This window comes from Mandrillus leucophaeus, unplaced genomic scaffold (genome assembly GCF_000951045.1).
Source record: "Mandrillus leucophaeus isolate KB7577 unplaced genomic scaffold, Mleu.le_1.0 Scaffold1340, whole genome shotgun sequence".
In the NCBI taxonomy this organism is placed as follows: Eukaryota; Metazoa; Chordata; class Mammalia; order Primates; family Cercopithecidae; genus Mandrillus; species Mandrillus leucophaeus.
In genome coordinates this window covers 151,519-159,669 of record NW_012101300.1, presented here as the reverse complement: position 1 = coordinate 159,669, position 8,151 = coordinate 151,519, and positions in this window count along the sequence as shown.

Sequence of the window (8,151 nt, the reverse complement as noted above, 5' to 3'; positions counted from 1 at the left end):
TTGCAGAATGAATGATGCTGAGAAAAATTCAAAGAACAGAAAATTGTTAGATTAGAAAGTTTATAGAACATATAATTGTTAAGAAGATAATTTGAATTTCCCTTTAGAGAACACATGAATTTGCATTTTGGGAAAGAGAAGGGCATTGCATTAGAAACTTGTTACATTAGTGTCATGCTAGTTCACTACGTTCTAGGCATTCTTTCCACCAGTTCTTCACCAAAGGGCCTTCTATTACATATGATTTCCTTTACCTAGAAAGCACTTTCTTTATTCTCTTTCCCTCTCTTATTTTCCTACAGTCATCTTCAATTCTCATCTGAACCTTTATTTTATTATAGATGATAAAAATTCTTTCTGCCATTCTCCACCCTTTAACAAGCTAATCACTACCTTTACTCTGCATAGGGCTACTTTTTCTATTTATTTACAATACCAATTGTAAATTTTTCTTGGTAGTATTTATCGTGACATTAATTAATAAAACAATTAATTGACTGCAAGCTCATGCTGGGAGAGATTGTATCTTTTGAATCTCCAAAAACTACTCTAATATTCAAACATAGAAGATACTGATTAAACTCTCATTAAATTATTGGATAGATGAATGAGGATGAACTTTTCCGAGTATAGATCTGAAAATGCCAGATTTGACTGATCTGGAACCCATCACTTTGGGGATTATATCTGAGGCTTCCAAGTTTCACTACAGGAAGTCTTGGGACTCCTGGACTCCATAGACAATTGCAATAACGAGTTGAGAATTCAAGAAGTCAAATAATAATCACTGCTAACAATTTATGAAAAGATGTTCCTTTAAGAGATGCTGGGACAATGCAGCAGCATTCACACAGGTCATTAAGCAAAGACTACAGTCTGCTAACTTCCCCAGGTGACTGATTCTACCTAAGCCCCAAATCTCTAGTGTTTAATGACATCTACAACCTTTAAGAGAGTCCCATTTCAGTGAATCATCTCTGTCATTCTTGGTCACCAAACAAATGCAGTCCCCTCTGGCCACTTCCCATGTGATCTTATCCCCACTATCATCTATTTTTTTCTTTTATTGCAATCTCTAATTCAATACTTTTCACCATACACTCTGAAATGTCTCAGTACATTCTAACTTTTTAAATAAAGCATTCTACATTTGCATCTCTTAATACAAAGGAATCGCTATCTGTCTGTTTTCACTGCAACCTGGATTGTCTCTGGGGACATCACTCTTCAAGTGCCTCCATAAGTAAAAGCAGTTTCCTCTCCCATAATGCACACATTTAAAACTGTAGAGGCATAAACGATAATTATCAGGTTACTGTTCACTGCTTTCTGGCTCTGACGGTATACTAATTTTTGAAGATAGGCAAAATCAAAATCAAAACAAATAGAAACCTTTTGCCCTCTGCTTTTACCACTATCTACCTCTCTTGGCCTTGTTTATTTATAAATATTCTGTCATCACCCACACCAACCGACCACTTCAACAATGAAATCTTAGTTTTTATTTACACCCAGACTTGTGTTATCATCACATTGATATCATCAGCATGATTTGTTGCACATGAAGCTGATCCATAAATTATCTAAGACTCAATGATTCTTGGCATTATTCAAAATACAAAAGTTGCCTCTTTCCACTTAAATTGTTTTTAGTTTCTTTAAATTCAGAATTCAGCCTCCATTGCCATACCTTGAAACTTTTCAATGACTTTGTTGTGATGCAATATTAATACTTATGCATAGGACAATTACACGAACTAAGTTGGAAATGAATCAAGAATAAAAACTTGAAGTTCATCATCTTTGCCTCCTTCTCTCTCTCAAAACAGGGTGACCAGAGTTCTCTCTATAGTCAAAGTCTGTCTTGATATCTGACTCTCCAACTTTCTTTCTGGGCTTCACAGAAACTCGTTTATGTCCAATGTCTTATAAAGTCATATAAAGCCAAGAATACTTAGAGAAAAAAGAATACTATATAAACAGGACACAACATCATGCTTCTCAGTTTCCCACAGAGCCATGGCTAGGCACTTACTTTGCCTTTTACATGTTTAAAGAGTGCATTAAACAAGGTGACTTAAATCAAAGGCAGTTTGTCTCAAAGATAAATAGAAGTCTCCAAGCCTAGTGAGATAGAAAACTGTAACTTACAAATAACAGTTCACACAACTTTAACCTCAAGATACAAGAAAAAAATGATAAGGAACAAAATAAAACAAAATCTTTGTTCCAAACGTAGAGAAGGAAAGCAAAAGAGGAATCAATGCTACTCTAGTTTTTGAACTCCCATGTACCCTATTCCCTAGACACTAATGACCATAAGCTACTTCATGGAAATAGCTGCGCTTTCATGCTTCAGTACATTTTTCCATTATTTATTCAATTTCGAGTTTCTTTCCACCTCCTTTCACCAACTCCAGACTTACTTGTAAATATTAAACTAATTTTAATGCCTTAGCATTTGATGAAATATTTATGGCTTGAGAGAATAATATTACCAATAAAATTCAATAATAAGCACATATTGAGAAATATAAGTGTTACTAAATTTTTAATAGGAATCTGATCCATGTCTAATAATATTAACTTGTATAATGAGAAAACGAAAATGTTGAGACTTCAGTCCGACACCTAATTTTTTAGGGTGGCGTTTTTGATCTATCATGTAATTCTTTACAAAATGAATTTAGATACAAACTTTTGGATCATTTGGGGAGATAATGTTACCTTTGATATGATTGTTTTGATCACCAGAAAAGTAGCCCCCTAAAGATATCCACTTCCTAACTTATAAAACTTCTGAATATGTTACCTTACATGACAAAATAAACTTTTCAGATGGATTAAGGTAAGGATGTTAACATGGAGAAATTGTATTGAATTGTCTATGTGGACTCAATGTAAACTACAGGCTAAAAAAGGCACAGAATGGAACCTCCTTAAGAAACACAATTCTGCTGATACCTTAATGTTAGTGCAGCAAAAATCATTTTACACTTTTAATCTCCAGAACTGTAAGATTATAATTTTGTATCGTTTCATACAACTAAGTTTGTGGGAATTTGTTACAGCTGCTAGAGGAAACTAATGCAATTATAAGCAGCTAAATTTAGAAATTTGTAAACAATTTAGGCTACAACTACTGATAAAATAAGCCTGATAAATATGGTAGTTAATATTGCTATTCACCATATATTTCTAACTTCTACCATAGAGAGGACATGTAGGCTTGTGTTTCTTGTCCTTCTTTGAAGTTAGGCAAAGCTGTGTTACTTTCCTAGGGCAATAACATATGGAAATACTGGAATACTTGATGTGTGTCACTTTCAGGGCAGGAGCTTTAAGAGTCCTTGCTACATTTTTTCCTTTGTTAGGTGATTTTGGAAGTGCAGATTGAGATGAACTTCCCTCAGCCCACATTCTGCCAATCCTTGGTGCTTATGTAGCATGAGCAAGAAATGACATTTTGGTAGGACTTCCAAAATGTAGAATAAGGATATTCCTACATCCATTTCCCCATAAAAGCAATGGCAATATTGAAAAGATAAATACAATATTCTATTTCAGAATGCTAAAAATTAGCAATGCCTTGCAACATGCTGAGGATCAATTATTCCAAAAAAATAAGAATGAACCTCAGTGAAAACAATTTTGCTGTGCTTTAACTTGGCTTACTACCTTTCCTCTTTCTCCAGCTTCACGATAGTCTTGAAATTCAGCAGATTCAGGGCCATACCAGCAGAGAAAACCAACAGTTTTGCAGTCACTACAAGTGGGCACACTGCATATGGAAATCCTCAAAAGTCTCATCCCCAAAGAATTGGACATGTTATGTATGCAGTTCCCAGAAAAAGCCCTATTTACAGAGTATTATTATTATTGAACCTGATTTAAAACTCCCTCTCCAGAAAAAAAAAAAAATTATCCCCAAGGCTGCAATCAGCTGTTTTTGTTTGCAGTACAGCTGTGTAAGACTAAAATACCAGTTGGGGGAAGCAAAATCCCAGACAAACTTTTAAAAATTATAATACGATATGACCATATAGTGTTCTGGAAAGCTTTGACATGTTAATGAGATGTAAAAGACCACCTTCAAATGCAGAGCTATCCACATGCCAAGGAATATTTGAGAGTTTTCTAATCTGCCATTTCTGGTTGACCTTGATGCCTTGTGCAAGGAGGAACTAGAGATTAAGGCAGGTAGGAAAACAGCTCAAGTATTAAATGCCTTTACCAATATATATTCAGAAGCCCTTAGCAAAGGGTGGAATACTTATTGGTTTAAAGCATTAAAATAAATTACTAAAACATTATTAGCTGATCACCGAGCTAAGTGAGCAGAGGCCCCAGTAGCCACACCCTACAGAAAATACTACAAAATTAGTTATGTAAAGTTATTAAAAACACAGTAAGGAAAACAAAAACAATCAACAATGGAGTCATGATGTGATTGCATAGTTGCCACATTATTTTATCTAAAATGACTTTTTTTTCTTTTCTTTTTTTTTTTTTTTTCCCCAGACAGCGTCTAACTCTGTCACCCAGTTGGAATGCAGTGACACAATAATAGCTCACTGCAATTTCAAGCTCCTGGGCTCAGGTGATCCTCTTACCTCAGTTCAGGTTCCCAAGCGGCTGGGACTACAGGCATATGACACCATGCCCAGCTAATTAAAAAAAGTAATGTGTAGAAACACTCTCTCACTATATTGCTAGGCTAAAAATGTTCAGTTTTTGACCAAAAAAAAAAAAAGAAAGAAAATAGAAAACTATGACCTATACACAGAGTAAAAAGCAGTCAATAGAAGCTGTCACTGAGAGAGCATAGATGTTGAGATTACTAGAAAGACACTCTAAATTACTGTTATAAACATGCTAAAAGTTAAAGGTAACCTGCTGGGCGCGGTGGCTCAAGCCTGTAATCCCAGCACTTTGGGAGGCCGAGACGGGCGGATCACGAGGTCAGGAGATCGAGACCATCCGGCTAACACGGTGAAACTCCGTCTCTACTAAAAAATACAAAAAAAATTAGCCGGGCGAGGTGGCGGGCGCCTGTAGTCCCAGCTACTCAGGAGGCTGAGGCAGGAGAATGGCGTGAACCCGGGAGGCGGAGCTTGCAGTGAGCTGAGATCCGGCCACTGCACTCCAGTCTGGGCTCTAGGGCGAGACTGCGTCTCAAAAAAAAAAAAAATTTTTTTTTAAAATAATAATAAAAAATAAAGGTAACCTGACTACAGATTACAAATAATTATAAAATTTATGTCTCATAAACAGACAACATCAATACAGAATTTTTTGAAAAACAATTCGGCAAACTAGGAATAGAGAGAAATTTCCTCAACTTGATAAAGATCTACAAAAACACCTACACTTAATAAAATAGTTAAAACTTTCTTATAAAGCAGGAGCTTTCCTGATAAAATTAGGAAGAAAGCAAAGATGTTCTTTCTCATAATTCCTTTTGAATATCATTTGAAGTTCTATCTAATGTAATATAAAAGGCAATAGATTATATACTTTTGGGAAAGAAAAAATAATATTGTCTTTGTTTGCAGAGGACATGATAATCTATGTAGAAAATCTAAAAAGAATTAACAAAACGCAAAAAAAAACAAAAAAAGGCAAAAATTCTAGAACTACTACTAACCAATTACAGCAATGTTGCAAGATACAAGGTTAAATACACAAAAATCTACTACTTTCCTATATACTAGCTGTATATGGAAATTGAAATTGAAAACACATTTACAAAAAAATAAAATAATTAGCTATAAATCCAACAAAGTAAATATCAGATATCTGAGAAGAAAACCAAAACACCGTTAAAAAAATCAAAGAAGAATGAAATAAATGAAGAGCTATTGCACATTAGTGGATAGGAAGACTCAAGAGTGCCAACATGTCAGTTCTTTCCAATTTGATCTATACATTCAATGCAACACCAATCAAAATTCCAGCAAGCTATTTTGTGGCTATTGACAAACTGATTCTAAAGTTTAAAAGAAAAGGGAAAAGGCCCAGAATAGCCAACACAATACTAAAGAAGAAAGAAGTAGGAAGATGGACATAACCTAATTTAAAGACTTATGATACAGTAAGCAAGACAGTATTTTATTGTTGAAACAATAGGCAAATGGAACAACAGAAAGAATAAAGAACCTATATATGATCCACATAAATATGGCTAACTGTTCCTTGACAAAGGAGTAAAACCAGTACCCTGGAGCAAAAACAGTCTTTTCAACAAATGATTCTGTGACAACTGGACATTCACATACAAAATCATGAGTCTAGGCACAGACCATAATTGAAATTAACTCATAATAGATCATTGATCTAAATTTAGAATGCAAAACTATAAAAACTTCTAGTAGATAACAAGGTGAAAACCTAGATGACTTTGGGTTAGTGATAGCTTTTTGTGTATAAAATAAAAAACATGCTCTATGAAATAAATAATTAATAGCTGAACTTTCTTAAAATTAGAAACTTCTGCTCTAGTCTGTGACATATTGTCAAGATACTGTGTGTGAAAGACATTGTCAAAAGAATGAGAAGACAAGCCACAGACTAAGGGAAAATATATGCAAAGGATATATCTGCTAAAAGACTAATTTTTGAAATGTACAAAGAGCTCTTAAAACTCAACAATAACAAAGTGAACAACTGAATTATAAATAGGCAAATGACCTGAACAGATATCTTACCAAAGAAGATACACATATGAATATAAAATAAGCACATGAAAAGATGCTGTACATCAGATGGCATCAGGAAAATGCAGATTAAAACAAGGAGATACCACCAGATACCTAGACTGGCCAAATTTCAGAACACTGACAACACCAAATACTGACATGGATGTGGAACAAGTGGAATTCTCATTTATCATTGGTGGGAATGAAAGCATTATAGCCACTTTGCAAGCTCCTGGTTTTTTTATAAAAGTAAACATACTCTTACCATACAACCCAGCAATCACACTCGTTGCTATATACTAAAAGGAGTTGAAAACTTATGTCCACCCGAAAACCTGCACATAGATATTTATAGCAGCTTTCTTCATAATTACCTACAGTTGGAAGCAACCAAGATGGACTTCATTTGGTGAATGAATAAATGAACTGTGGTATATCCAAAGGCATATTATTCAGTGCTAAAAAGAATTGAGCTATGCAAAGACAGGGAAGAAACTTAAATGCATATTAGTAAATAAAAGAAGACAATCTGAAAAAGATACACACTGTATGATTTCAACTATATGACATCCTGGAAGTGGCAAAATTAGGGAAACAGTAAAATGATCAGTGGTTGCCAGGAGTTAGGGCTGAGAAAGAAAACAAATAGATATAGTACAGAGGATTATTAAGACAGTGAAACTAGTCTGTATGCTCCTACAGTTGTGAATACATATCTTTATACATTCATCCAGAGAACATCAAGAGTGAACCCTAACATAACCTATGAACTTTGGGTAATAATGGTATGCCAATGTAAGTTCATTGATTGTAATAAACACATCATTCTGATAGGGGATGTTAATAATGGAGGAGGTTTTGTATGTTTGAGAGCATTGGATACAAGGAATGTCTTTACAACTTCTTCTCAATTTGCTGTGAACCTAAACTTGCTCTTTAAAAATAAAATTGTTGGCCAGGTGCTGTGGCTCATGCCTGTAATCTCAGCACTTTGGGAGGCCGAGGCAGGTGTATCCCCTGAGGTCAGAAGTTCAAGACCAGCCTGACCAACATGGAGAAACTCCATCTCTACTAAAATACAGAATTAGTCAGGCATGGTGTCACATGTCTGTAATCCCAGCTACTCGGGAGGCTGAGGCAGGAGAATCGCTTGAACCTGGGAGGTGGAGGTTGCAGTGAGCCAAGATCGCGCCATTGCACTCCAGCCTGGGCAACAAGAAGGAAACTCCATCTAAAAAAAAAAAAAAAAAAAAAAAAAAAAAAATTCAATAAAAATAAATAAATAAAGTTGTTAAAAGACGAAGAAACAAACAAAGTATAAAAAAATATACGTCAGCCAGCATGGTGGCTCACGGCAGCAACCTCAGCACTATGGGTGGCCGAGGCGAGTGGATCACCTGAGGTCAGGAGTTTGAGATTAGCCTGGCCAACATGGTGAAACCCGTCTCCACTA